The 14,141-nt window shown below is 50.5% G+C and overlaps 1 protein-coding gene and 1 long non-coding RNA gene across 3 annotated transcripts in view; one reads left to right on the forward strand and one right to left on the reverse strand.

The window, feature by feature from the left end:
* The window catches only part of GRK5 (G protein-coupled receptor kinase 5), a 218,567-nt gene that overhangs the window by 123,870 nt on the left and 80,556 nt on the right, over nt 1-14,141 (forward strand). The gene's annotated exons all lie outside the window — the stretch shown is intronic.
* Nucleotides 988-5,364, reverse strand: LOC123577153. The gene is made up of 4 exons (XR_006701731.1): nt 5,105-5,364; nt 3,898-4,003; nt 1,842-2,534; nt 988-1,081 (listed from the first exon to the last, which is right to left on the reverse strand). It is a non-coding gene; the product is annotated as an uncharacterized LOC123577153 (long non-coding RNA).

Consider the following 14,141-nt stretch of genomic DNA (forward strand, 5'->3'; position numbering starts at 1 on the left):
AACTGTTGCAGTTGATAGATTATGGCAAAGGTTGTGGTAAAAAAAAAAAAATCACAACAGTGGCTTACAAATGGCTGATGGCTACAAAAGTTAGGGTCACGTTCATTGTGTGCTGATGGGATGCCAGGGGCTTTACCTATATTATGGTCCAAGCCTCAGGAAGCTCCCGAAGATGGTAGTGTTTCCATCCCAACTGACAGCAGATGCAACTGGGTCTGAAAGAGGTGAAATGATTTGCCCGAAGTCACATGACTAGTGAGTGGAAGAACTTGGATTTGCACTCTGGTCTGTGTGGCTCCTGATAATAAATTCTTAATTGCTATACTAGAGGACAAAGTACTGCAGTTGGTCAGATAAAGAAGTGATTTTTCCCTCCCTTGGGTGTAATCCAAGAAAACTTCCTAGAGGAGGCAGCCTTGACTGAGTGGTAGGATTTAGCAAGGGAAGTTTTGGTAGTAAGGCAAATATCCCATGGATTAGATACCCATGATTACCGGCCGGATGGTTTGAACAGCACATTTTTTCTTCACGTAAATGAAGTCTGGAAGTAGGCCGTGGATTGGCAGTTCTGTGTCATCAAGGACCCGGGTTCCTTCTATCTTTCTGCTCTACCAGATACCTCATGGCCTACTACGGCTGATGCAGCTCCAGCCATCACATTCTTGTTCCAAGCAGTAGAAAAAAAGAATAGAAGGCAAAGGAAAAATGCACATTTCTCTCAATGAGTCAATGACCTTGAAGGAGCTTTTCTGGAAGCTGAACCTAACAGCTTGTCCTCGTCTCACTGGCCAGCTCTGCTTCTGAGGGAGGCTGCCTACTGTGTGTTAGGCATACGCAAGTGGAGGACAAACTCGAGGCTCTTCCGGTAGAGTGAGCTGCTTCCAGTTTGAGGCGTTAGAGGGATCAGCAGTTGAGTGGAGAGGAAAAAGCCTCCTCTGGACTGGAACTTGCTTTTGGAGTGGTCCCCGGAAGCTTGGTCTGTTTTGGATTATTCAGCACGTTCATTTGGTGTCTAATTGGAGTGTAGAGTTGCAGCAATTAGGCTGCCTGAGGCGGCCCCTGCCTGCCATCCCATCAGCGCCTTTGAAAAGACAAGAACCACTCCTGAGTACAAACGAATCCAGCTCCCCAACCTTCCACCCTCCAGAGCCATTAGAGCAGGAGCCACAGAGCCCGCTTTTCACTGAATCCTGGGCTGTGATTTAGAGCCCAGCGTGGTGCTCACAAGCCCCAAGGTGGGCATGGGGTGTTCTGTGCAGCTCGCGGGCAGGTGTGAGACCCGGAAACCGCAGCCTGCCTGGTACCACCCTCCCGGCTCAACACCCCCACCCCTACCCCGGCCCTGGGGGCATGAGTTTGCTTTTCACTTCTCAGCTCTCAGGGGTGCGTGCTGGCTGGTTGCCGGGAATATCAGGTTTGGAGCGTTCTTTAAAAATCAGTGATGCTCTTGTGAGTTGCCAAAGTTGTCCTGGGACTCGTTCATAGACTGTCGATCCTTATTCGTGTGAGGCCCTCTCTGCTGGGACTTGGGTTCTTTTGGGTCTGAAATGCTCTGTTTTCACTTTTGGGGAATCAGGTCGTCAGACCATGGAAAGGTTAGGGCTAAAATGGGTGCGAGTTGGGGGGGATCAGCCTCCATGCCTCCATGTTCTTGACCAGAAACTTGGCTGCAGGCTGGTTGGAGGCAGAACTGGGAGAGCAGACTTCCGCCCTCTGGTGCTCTGTCTCTGTTCTGTAATTACCTCCAAGCAGATAGTATTGTAGAGGCTGGAGAGATGCTTTCCTACGGCCTTAGAAATCAAGCCGCTATTAATATGCTAATTACAACCATTTGTATTTACCATCAAAGCAGGTCCTGGAGAGCTTCTCCTCAGCAGCATTATTAGACATTCTGTTCTTGAAATAGAAAGTCCATATTATTTTTTAATGAAAGCTCTAAATCCAGAGCTTCCCTATGTTCTGCCAGCCCCTTTCCTTGAATTTAGCGGGCCCAGCCCTGGGCTCCTGAAATGAAGGCCAGGTGGGCGGAGGGTGAAGACAGATTGATCACCTCACAAAGCAGACCAGAGCTCAAGATGTCGGTTAGATGCTGGGGCCCTGCAGTTCCCAGGTCAGTTACCTGCTGATGTCATCGTACGTGTAAGCATTATTTTTAGCAGTGGCTTCTCTCCTAAAACCAGTCCTACTGGATTTATTTTTAGACCGGATGATGCAGGTGCTGTTTGGAAAATGTCTGTTTCTCCCCATATCACTTGTGTCCTGGAACTACCCAGTTTATGAGGAAAACAAAATGGCACCCACAGCCAGGGACAATACAGCTACTTGTTTCGGAAACAGAGGGATGAGGGCCTTATTTGCTTTGAGGGTAGATTCCAGGGAATCCATAGCTCTTGACTTTCCAAGGAGCTGTGTGGGACAGGAGCCCCCTCTGATCTGGGGGCTTTCATTCACCGGCAAACGAGAGAGTGACTTCTTGTTCCACTCATGGATTGAAGATATCCCATGAAGGTTGTGGGACTTTTCTAAAGAGTAGGCTGTAGATTCCAGAAGAATAATACATTAGCTATGGTATTTTATAAATCTAACAAATATTTAGACCTAAATGTGCCAGACCTAAATTAGAAATTTAGGAATGTTCCACCTACTACCGATGAGTGATGTAGTGAAATAAAACAAACATCATGCTCATGGATTCTGTAGATCCAGAATTCAAAGAGAGTAAAGCAGGGATGGCTTATTTCTGCTTCATGTTGTTCAAGGCCTGAGTGCAAGACTTGAAGGTTGGAAGACTAACCCACTTACACGCCTGGCAGTTGATGCTGGCTGTTAATAGGTCCCCAGCTCCTCCCCATGTGGCTTTACCATGTGGCCTGGACTTCCTCACAGCATGGTGGCTTATCCCATGGGTAAGCATCCCAGAAATGGAGAGTGAAGCAGGAGCTACATCCCTTTTGTGACCCAGCCTCGGAAATCACAAAGCATCACCTTCGCCACATTCTACTCATTGGAGTAGTGACAAACCCCTACCCAGATTCAAAGAGAGGGAACAGAGACACCAGCCCTTGACAGGGGGCGGGGCCTCAGTCACATTGCATGAAGAGCATATGGGATATAGGCATATTTTAAGAAGTATAAGAGAGACTTGGAAATATGAACAAGGAAGAAGAGGCTATAAAAATGGCAAAGCATATAAAAGGTGAGGAAGAAAACTTTAAAAAACGAAGGTGGAATAATCAGAATTAAAGCATTTGAAACTCTGTCTTTCGGAAGCAAATATTGATTAACCTCAGATTTGTTAAGAACAGACAGCAAAACTTCAAAACTGATAGAGTAGCAGTTTCTAAATGTGAATTGGGACTCTCCGGGGTCCCTGAGACTCTTTAAGCAAGATGGAAACTGTGTTCATAATGATACATAATAACCCATAACGGTACTATTCTCTTTTTTCACTCTTATTCTCTCACAAGTGCAGAAATTTCTAGAGCCCATTTGACACAAGATGATATCATCACTTGAACAGTTAACAGAATATATATGCTTGTGTATTCCTGTGTTTGCATTTTTTCTCAATTTTATTTTCTAATATGGAAAGTATTAATAGATATAACCCGCATAAACAAAAGCAGTTGGGGGGAGGATGTTGATAATTTCTAGAGGTGTGACAATTTCCTGAGGCCATGAAGTTTGAGAACCTCCATTGTAGGAGAGGGCACAAAAGTGGGAGAGAAACAGAGACAATCCTTGTGAAATATCATTTCCTGGGCTCGGAGAAACAAATGGTGGTGATTGTTCATTATAAGTTATTCTTCTATAACTTCATTCATAGTTATTCTTCATTCTAAGATAATTCAAGATAGAAACTTTTAAATCTAGAGACTGATGGAGAACGGTACTAACCTGTGTGCAGGCTGGAGAACAGGGACCTGGAAGAATTTCAGGACTGGGTCGTGTTCATCCTGTGTTACAGCGACACCTACTGAACACTGGGGATATTGCAACCCAGCTGTATGGAACAAATGACCGGCAAGAGTAAATACTGTATTCATACCAAAAAGGACATAGAAAAGAGCAAATTCTGTCAGGCAGAATATGACATTATAACAGGCATAGATTAGTGCCAGACCTAAATGTGCCAGACCTAAATTAGAAATTTAGGAATGTTCCACCTACTACCAATGAGTGATGTAGTGAAATAAAACAAAACATTCAGGGCAACTCAAAAAATACATAGTGAAATTTCCATTGCCTATGCCCCCTCTTCCTCGGTTAGATGGAAAATTAGTGGTTTCAACTGGGAGCCCAGGGCAGAGCCTAATATCAGAGCCACCTTGGAGCATTTAAGAAATAAATAGTTCTAAGGCTTTATGGAATCAAGAGTCTCTGGGCCCAGAATTTTATAATTTTAAAAAGTTCGCCAGAGAATGTAGTCCTAGCTACAATATCTGGCCCAGAATGGGTCTGCTGACGATGGTTTCTGTCCCATAGGAGCCATGTCAGGGCTGGACAGGCTGAGCTATTCTGGTGTCAACCCCAAGCTCTTCCACTGGTCCCACTGCCGTATTCCTTCCACTGCTGTCAATGCCCAGGTTTGGAGCTCCAAGTCCTTGGACTTTAGACCGTGTTCATGCCTCTTGATTTCTGGGGTCCTGTCTGATTTCCAAGTTTGATCTTGCTCAAGTCCTGTTTGCCTGATGCCCTATCAGAGTACCCCCTTTACTATGCCTGGGTGCATAGTAAATCCAAATTTTTAGGGTGCATGGCCTAAATCCAAATTTTGAGACACTTTGGGCCCTTCCAGCTCCTTCTCTCTGCTTTGATCCTAGGCTTATTTCCATTTATGCCCCAGAACCATCAACACGGAAGGGTCTAGAATTGAGAGAACTATCAAAAATAATAAAAACAAACAAACAACAAAACTGAACCCCAGCCCTCTGTGTGCCAAGGCCTAGCCTAAGCCACCACTGACCCCTCTTGTCACAAGCTTTCAACACAGCCTATGGGGGGATTTGTCTTCTCATATGAGAACCTTTCTCAAAACTGACAAAAGGAAAAAGGCTTTGCTTTACTGAAACTTGCACAGCCAGCCCTCCCTTTCGCAACCTACCAGTTCCAGGCTGTCTCATGATGCCTCCACGGCTTTGTCAGCAGAGACCCAGCCCCAGGACAAGGAGCTTCCACGCCCACAGAAGAACAGCATGTGGGTGAAACCTGGCTAGGGAAGTGAAAAATTCTTAATAACCAGTGGGGTGTGAAAGGGGGTGGTGGCCAACCAGAGCCCAGAGCCCAGGCGGAGTGAAGTTGATGCCAAATGCTTCGCCCTATCCAAGGTAATGAAAGTGATCTGAGTGGTGTTTTTTTTTCCTTTTAAATGACAGAGCAGAGCTGGCTGGGGAATAGGGTTTGACCAATGTAACCATAAATGTAGGCGAAGCTTATTTATACTGTGAAGATAAAGCAGCGAACGGGAGACAGGGTGGGCTGTGGCCTTCCACTGCGTTTGGAAGCTGTTCCCTTTCTCTGGGCAAATTCCCTGAAGTCCGAGCCCATCCCAGCACAAGGAGGAAGCGCCTTCGGAAGGACCTGTGTCATGTGTGCAGATCTGCCCCCGGGAGATGGTGGCTGAGGCACACGTGGGAGTGGCCCACTGAGGTGCCTGCGCTCGGGGAGATGTTGCAGGGGCTGTGGCCCGTAACAGGGAGGGCGTCCCTCCAGCCCTGGTGGGGAATGTTCCATTCTGGTGCACACCTGGCTGTTCTCCAGAGATCTGTGTCCTGAAATTCGTTCAGCGTTAGCGATAGCAGCTCAAACTCGGCACCCCTGTGCCGGCTCCCACCATTTACTGCTCTGCAGGTGTTTCTTTCCATGCGAGCAAGGGGCCCTTGGTTCCCTGCCGGCCACGCACCTCCCTGCCTGCCGACATGGCCATGCGGTGAGTCAGGGCTTCCCATCTTCAGCAGCCACAACATCCGCATGTGGGTGGTGGGTGGGTGGGGGGATGCTTCTTCACGCATATGCCCTGGCCCCTTGGGGACTGGATTTTAACGTTTATTTATTTTTGGGACAGAGAGAGACAGAGCATGAACGGGGGAGGGGCAGAGAGAGAGGGAGACACAGAATCGGAAACAGGCTCCAGGCTCTGAGCCATCAGCCCAGAGCCCGACGCGGGGCTCGAACTCACGGACCGCGAGATGGTGACCTGGCTGAAGTCGGACGCTTAACCGACTGCGCCACCCAGGCGCCCCAAGGGACTGGATTTTAGATGGGTGTTGAGGCAGCCTTCTGAGCCAGGCTGGGCAGTGTCTGCTGAGGAGTTCCCATCCCCTTGGGGTGGCTGCATCAATGACACCCCAAAGGGAGAGGCCTCAGCGTGGAAAGTATATGAGCTTTGGACATTGCTGCAGATGGCCTGGAATGCTTTGGCCCCTTCTTCCAAGGCCCCGGCTGATTTCCCCATTGTGCAGTGGGAAGGAGCAAAGGGCCAGCTCTCCCCAGTTCCTGGAGCACCAGCCAGTGTTCTGGGGCCAACAGTGGTGAGGGCTGGGAGGCAGCATTCCGGGGTGGCTGCCCAGAGGGCATGGCTGGTCCTGACTTGGGTGCTATGCCCACTGTAGCAGGTGGCTGTCACTCCCACGAACAGCAGGGTTCTCATTGCCATTGCTCAGCTGATTGTGCCTGGTACGTAGCAAATGCTCTGCTTATGCCAGCTGCCCTGATCATGTGATCTGTCTGGGGTCACCCAGAAGGTGAGTGGTGGGGCCAGGATTGGCCTCATGTCCATCTCACGCCCCGGCCCAGGCCCGCCTACCCTACAGTGGGGCCACCTTCTCCCTGGACCTCCATAGGCGTCTCAGGGAGGCAGGGTAGAGGGTCAGTAGCTCCATTTCACAGACCAGGAAACTGAGGCCAAGAGATTTGTCACAGATCACTGAGCTTATAAATGACAGAACTAAGCCTCAAACTTTGCTCTTTTGATCACCCGCCCGGTATTAGCCACGACTCAGGTTGCCATGAGAAAATGACACGGGCTCAGGGGCTTTAACCACAGAATTTATTTTCTCACAGTTCTGGAGGCTGGAAGTCTCAGGATGGGTTTCTGGTGAGACCTCTTTTCCTGGCTTGTAGATGGCTGCCTTCCTGCTGTGTCCTCACAGGGCCTTTCCTCTGTGCTCATAGAGAGAGAGACAGCAATCTCTGGTGTCTCTTTCCCTTCTTATGAGAACACCAGCCCTCCAACTAGGGCTTCATCCTTAGGACCAAGTTTAACCTTTATCATTTCCATAAAGGCCATATCTCCAAATACAGTTGCTTTGAGGGTTAGGGCTTCAACATGGTAATTGTGGAAGGGGCACAATTCAGCCCATAATACCCCCTGAGCCCCTTTCACGGCTTTGAGCCCCCATATCACAGCAGGAAATAGGTGCTACTACATATCAAGGTACTCGTTTTGGACTGGTTGTGCTGGAGCCTAGAAATGGGTTTGGGCCAATCTGAGAAGGCTTCCTGGAGGAGGAAGGGTGTGTGTGTGTGTGTGTGTGTGTGTGCACATATGCTAGACTTGGGTAGCATGTGTACTTAGGGGGAGTCTAACCCACTTCAGGGAACCCCATATACAGTCCACCCCAGTAACTCAGATGAGCTGTGGAGCCATTTTCTCTCTGTGGCCATGGTAAGAGGGGACCGTCTGGTTCCTGCTTGGCCCAGCAAGGGAGCTGTAGCTCCATTCAGCCAATCAGGTGGCGTTTCAGGTCTTCAATGTGGAAGGGAGTGGGATTCCAGGTGGGCAGGGAGGGGCAAAGGCAGGCAGAAGTAGAGCCAAGAACCCGTGGAACCCCCTCCAGCAGAGAGAGACATCTGCAGGGCAGGGTGGCAGCATGTGGTGGCCAGGCCCCTGCCACTGTGGTCTGGCTGCTGGGAAGGCCGATCCTTCCGTCAAGATGGACTGTGTTAGGACAGCATTGTGTGCACAGGCCCTCACCATAATCTCTCTTCTTCACCTCGTGTCTGTCCTCTGCCCTGAGACTCACACGCCAGATTCAGCTGGTAAAGGGAGTCCTCACTGCCAGGTTTAGAAAATTGAAATGTCTGCAGTGTCTTTGTTTCTGGAGTGAGGACAGTGTTCTTGGGGCAGGAGTGTGGGTTCATGCACCGAGTCCTATGTGGGGTCCAGAGAAGATCCAGGTCCCAGGCAGGGTTGCAGAAGGTATCAGCAAGGAGGCTGGGGAAGCTGAGGAGGCTGGGAGGCTAGGCAGGCTGGGCTGGGAGGCTGGGGAGGCTGGGAGGCTAGGGAGGCTGCGAGGCTGGAGAAGCTGGGAGGCTGAGGAGGCTGGGAGGCTAAGGAGGCTGGGGAGGCTGGGAGGCTGGGAGGCTGAGGAGGCTGGGGAGGCTGGGGAGGCTGGGGAGGCTGCTCTTTTGGTGGAACTTCCTATTTCTCACATTTCCTCCATGAAGGCCACAGGACCCAGCCCTCCCCCAAAGTAGAGTCTGTGAGCCCATCCATACTGGGGGTGCAGAGCCTGGCTTTGGCCTCTCTTGTATCTGTCCCTCAGCTTAGCTCACTTGGGCCCCTGGTGGGCTCCAAAGGTGTTCAGTAAGTTGCTTTTTTCAGAGTTTCGACCCGAGCCTGTCTATGAGGGAAAACTCCATCCTGAAGTACCGGACGTGGTTGCATCCCCCTCGTCATGAGAATATTTATTCTCCCTGCATCTCCCATCCCTTATATTCCTCCTCTGCACCTGGCCCAGGGCCCTTTGCTCGGGGTCATGCTCTGTTCCCAGGCCCTGTGTCTCCCTGGGTCTCTCTTCCTCCCTGATGGAGGCCCCGAGTGTTTCTGAGCCTGTGTGTCCTTGCTTCTCTGGTGGGAAATGGTCGCTTCCTCTTAAGGAGAGAGCAAGTTGCTGGCTTCCCTCTGTTTCCCAAGGGTGAGCCTCTCCACTGCCACTTTATGACCTTGGGCAAGTCCCTGAGGCTGGCTGTGCCAGGGGGCAGTACTCTCCACCCACAGGGTAGCAGTAAGTGAGAGAGTAGAGTCTTAAAGCATTGGGCTCCTAGTAGGTGCCAAGTACCCGTGCGCCCACTACGGTTTGAGTGTTCCGGTGTCCGGCTGGTGACCGTGACCAGATGGCCACACACACGTGTCAGTGTATGGCCTCTGCTGCTGTCTGACTGTCTAGGTGGAGAGGCCTCATCTTCATCATGCTCGAAATCATTCCCTTCTTCAGTAAGCGCCAGCCACCGTCCATTCATCCGTGCTCCCATTTCTGCGAGCCAGCCTTGCTGTGCTCTGGGGAGCACAGTTAGGAATCCGACCGAGTGGGGCTTATGCTCCATTTCCAGGCAGCAGGCGGGGAGGGAAGTAAATCAAGCAATCTTACCCAGGCCGATTTCGAAGATCACCAGGAGCCTGGGTGTTGAGTGCCAGGAGCCCGGACTAGGGGCCCATGCTGGTGCCCAGCACCGGGTGAGGCTCAGAGGGGATTCAGAGTTGAAAGGCAGCTTAGCTCTTGGAAGCATGGGCTCCAGCTGCAGGCTGCCCCCACTCCGTGTTCTGTGACCATCAGAGGCAGTGATCCTGCAAGAAGGAAGTCAATATTTAAAAAAAGGAATGTCAGTTCTTAGGAAGCCCTTAGTTGCCCTGTACACAATCTTGCATTTAGCCACTTACATAAAGCCTGGGGTCAGAGACTGCCTGGATGTCTTCCCCTTGAGTACACACACCTCACCCACCTTCCCAGGCAATATCGGCCCAGGTGCTGGTGTGGCCAGCTTGGGATTGCCCCTTGCCTGTGTCCTTTGGAAACCCTAGAGACACATGAGTCTGATGTGGCCGGGAACAGGGGCAGTTTGCACAACACATGCATCTTGGGAAAACAAATGTGGTTCTCCATGTGCTCCCTGGAGTTCCTGGAACCAAGTGTTTATTTTATGTAATATACAGCAAAACCAGTTCTGTTGACTTCAGAACCTTCCAGCATCCGAACGATAATTTTTCCTCAAATACTCTTTCAGTGCGGATTACTCAGAATATCGTAGGGAAGGAAGACTGAATTGTCTTCGCTGGGGAGGAAAAATGTTCTGCATCTCAGGCTACCCTCTTTCGAAATGAACACAAGCTTTTTGAGACTCGGGTGCCTTAAGTCCATCAGGGAAACCGTCCTGCATGTGCCCACGTGGAGGGCCTGCCAGAGGAGCAGAGGGCCCCTGGAGCCTTATAACGGCAACCTGGGTCATGCCGAGGGAGGTCGGGTGGGTATGTTGTGTGGGAAGCAATGCCATGGTCTCCCACTCCGCGGCAAAGGAGCATCTGAAACAATGCTTGATTTAGATGAGGCTGAAGTGGGCGAATATTGGTTCTAGTTAAGCCCTCTGTGGCCATGCGTGTTCACACTCTTTCCTGGCTGGGCAGTGAAGGGGGTGGGTGCAGCGGATTTGGACAGGAGTACCGGTGGCGGCTGCTTATGACAATGGTGGATAGATCGTATTTACTGAGGGTCTAGTGTGTGCCAGGCACTGTGCTAAGCACCTTGATTGAGCCATACCTATGAGGTAGGTCATCATCTCATTATCTCCGTTTTAGGACCAAGAAAATGAGTCTCAGGAAAGGTCATACAGCTAATAGGTGGCTGGATCAAGCAGCCTTGATATAGGTTCGGCTGCTATAGCCAAGACCAAGGCTAACACTGGTTTAAACAAGGTGGAAGCTTATTTCTGTCTCCTGGAACAGTGCTTGGGTAGGAGCCTAGGGCTGCTATGGAAGTTCTGTATGGCTATTCAGTTCCAGTCTCTTCTGACTGTAAGGTGTTTCCTTCTTCTTCATGGTCCCAGGTGGGACCCCACAGCATCTGCCTTGTAGGCGTGTGTGTCTATGGGAAGGGGGACGGTGAAGGAAAAGGCACACACCCTTTTCCTTGAAGGGCATAACCCGGAACTAACTTGGAGCCTTTGCTTCTGCACACATTCTGCACACTTTGACAACTTGGTCATATGGCCACACCTAGCTGCAAAGGTGGCTGGGAAGTGAGTTCCTGCTTCTGCCTCTCACCTCTCCACTGCTTCTCATCCTGGAGGAGTTCTAGGTTAGCTCCAAGGAAAAGAGCCCAGAACTGGACCGGCTTCTTGGATGCTTGGGGTAGTAGGTGTCTTTGGTGATCACTTGATCCTCTGGCCTAGCACAGCTCAGGGCACCAAGTAGGTGCTCAGTAAATTAATCTTAGAAGAGTGGGGAAGGGCGTCCTGGCCTGTCAAATCCAATCCCAGCTAATGAGTTGAACAAAGCTGGATGCAAATATGAGGGAGCTGGAAACTTTGGGGACAAACTACCAGAAGGCAGCCAGGTCCGGGGGGATTCCCTTCCACAGTGGAGCTCTGGAGCTAATTTGGTCTGGATCAGAGGTTCAGGGTATCCTGTTGGCTTCCTGGCTTTACCCCAACCGTGAACAACGTCTGTGAGCTGTGCTTCAAGTTGGAAATTTGATTCCGAGCCCCCTTTGGGAGGAACTGGATTCCTTCGTAGTGGTGGACACTTGGGCTGTGCCACGTACATTCCTGATTCGGTTCCAAGTGTGCATAGGTCCGGTTTGTCAGCTGCTGGCCCCCAGGCGGACCCTGTCTGTAAGGAAGGGTCTCAGCCTCCCTCCTGCGGGCCTCTGGTTGCCTACTTTAGCTGGCCCTGACTCAGCTAGAGCAAAATGCAGTTACAGGCTCGCCTGTCAGAACCCAGGTCCCCACTACGAAGTCCTCGGAGGCTTTCTGGTACAGCATGCTAAGAGCTGCTGAGAGTTCCCCTGTCCCTTTTACCACTTCCATTTTCTGAGCAAAGCTTCTTTCCGTGCAGGTGCTCAGAAGGAAAAATAAGTAAGCATTGGAGGTTCCAGTGTGGAATTTTTCAATCATCTGAACATTGTTCTTGGCAAGGAATAATTTAAAACAAACAGCCGTTACGGGTTACATTTTCAGACCAGTTAGAAATAGGAATATTCTCTGATCATCCCAGTCACTTCTTTTTTTCTGTTCCCAGTTATCTGTCTTGTGCTGAGTCGCTGAGGAGGATCCCTATTAGGCTTAACAGCAGTTAAATATTTGTCAAACTGTCTGTCACGAGCCTGGCAGCCAGAGGGAAGGGAAAAAGCATTAATGGAGAGCCGAGCTCCAGGCTGAGCCGGTGCTTACGTGGTCTAGACAGTTAAGAGATACGTGGGGCCCTGAAAAAAGAAAGAGAGAAGGGACGAAAGAAAAACATGTGCTTTTGGGTCCTGCATGCTTTGATTCTGTACTTGGATGTACAGAAAAAGAAAGCTTCCGTTGAAAATAAGTGGTTTTTGGCGAGAAGCAGTGCTGCACGTTGCAAATTGATTGTGCTCTTCTACTTAGATAAAAATGAAAATGCATGAGGTATTTTGCTTTTTTTCTTCTTGATGATTAAAAGCCTCTACTTGGCTCCATGCAGAGACGGCCCTTGAAGATTTATATGAGGCACCTGTGTGGCATCGATTACAGGTCTTCAGGCTGCCAGAAGCAGCTACCCTTGCCCGCGCACAAAATGCCAGATCCCAAGAGGGACTTTTAAAAGACTCGATTGGGCGTCTCTGTGCCAGGCCTGGGTGGGACTCTTGGGTGAGGGTCTTTGAGTTTTACTAGACGACTTCCACTCCCTGATCACTGTTGGAACGTCCGAGGCGGCTGAGCGAGCCCTGAGGTGATGGATAAGATGAGACCCTTTCCCTACCCGGGCCTCAGTTTCCCCACCTGGGAGGTGAGGGTGTCAGACTGGCTTTCCTCCAGGTTTTCTGCAGAGTAGATGGCCACGCTCTGCAACATGCCCTTTCTCCAGCTCTGACATTATTGCATTGTGAAGGGGGGCCATGTCAGTGCTGGAAAGGGGCTCCATTTCCAGTATGGCAGATCCATTCGTTAACTTGACCCAGCACAGGGAGGAATTTGGAAACAGGTATGTTAGGACATAGCCAATGGCTAGCAAATTGATGAGTTAGGTCGTTAATGTATTCTATTCATTCACTCGTCGAATGTTCCTGCGCCACGGCTCCAGCCAGGCTCGGTGCCAGGTGCTGGGCTTTGCAGGGAACAAGGCAGCCTGGCCCTGCCTGCTCCAAGTTGGGTCTGGCCCTGCTTGGACTTCTGTCCTGTTGGCTTAAGGACTTGCCTCCGTGTAGGTCCAAGCCCAGGAATGTGCTATGAAATGCAGTTCCAACACCCTATTAAAAGCCAAGCATTTACTTCTAGACACCAAGGACTTTAAGACTTCTATCTTCAAGGAGCAAGGGATTTGTTTTGACAAAAGAAGTATAAACAGGATCCCAGTGAATAACTTTTCTCATGGCTGCTTCTGCTTCAATCAATCCTATATTTATTGGTGACCTCATAGTGTCCAGACTGTCCCAGACTCTACAGAGGATCCAAAGGGGGTGGCAGCGGAGAGAGAATTTACAGTTTGCAGCTCAGCCGAAGAGGCAAGGCCAACTCTGGGGATAAGAGCCCGAGGAATGAGACAGCACATAAGTTACATGACCACAGGTGTGCTGCAGGCCTCGGAGCTGAAGGAGCTCAGAGCCAGGGAGGGGACAGCATACTTGGATCAGGTGTTCTGGAGGAGGAGAGGAGAGAAGGCATTCCAAATCATTCTCCTGTGCCGGCCCAGCCCGCGGCGTGTAACTGTCCAGCTGATAGCCGGCCGCTGAGCTGTCATGGCTTTTCCAGTACTTTGTGTGTGGAGGCTGGAGCTCCCAGGCTCAGCGTGCAGAGCAGCCCTGGGCCCGTGATCGTGGGACAACCCCTGGCCATAGGGAGGTCCGGGTTACAGGGGTGCCCCATTCCCCATGGACCCCCTAGAAGTTGCCAGATGGTGCCACCGGTGAGATCTCGCCCCACTTCTCGGGGTCTCAGGTCCTTGCCTGCTGCTGCTGTGGATGCCTAGAAGCTAAAAGTTTCAGAACAGTTGTCCCACTACCAGGAAGAGCTGAGTTCAAATCCTGCCTCTGTCATTTGCTGCTCTGTGGCCTTGTGCTAATCCTTCTCTGTGCCTCTGTTGGCATCTAAAAATAGGTTGATAGTAGCATCCTTTTCATAGGCCTATTAAGAGGACTGCAGGAAACAAGCATGTAACATGCCTAGCAAGGTGCCTGGGATAC

Source organism: Leopardus geoffroyi, chromosome D2 (assembly GCF_018350155.1).
Source record: "Leopardus geoffroyi isolate Oge1 chromosome D2, O.geoffroyi_Oge1_pat1.0, whole genome shotgun sequence".
Classification (NCBI taxonomy): domain Eukaryota; kingdom Metazoa; phylum Chordata; class Mammalia; order Carnivora; family Felidae; genus Leopardus; species Leopardus geoffroyi.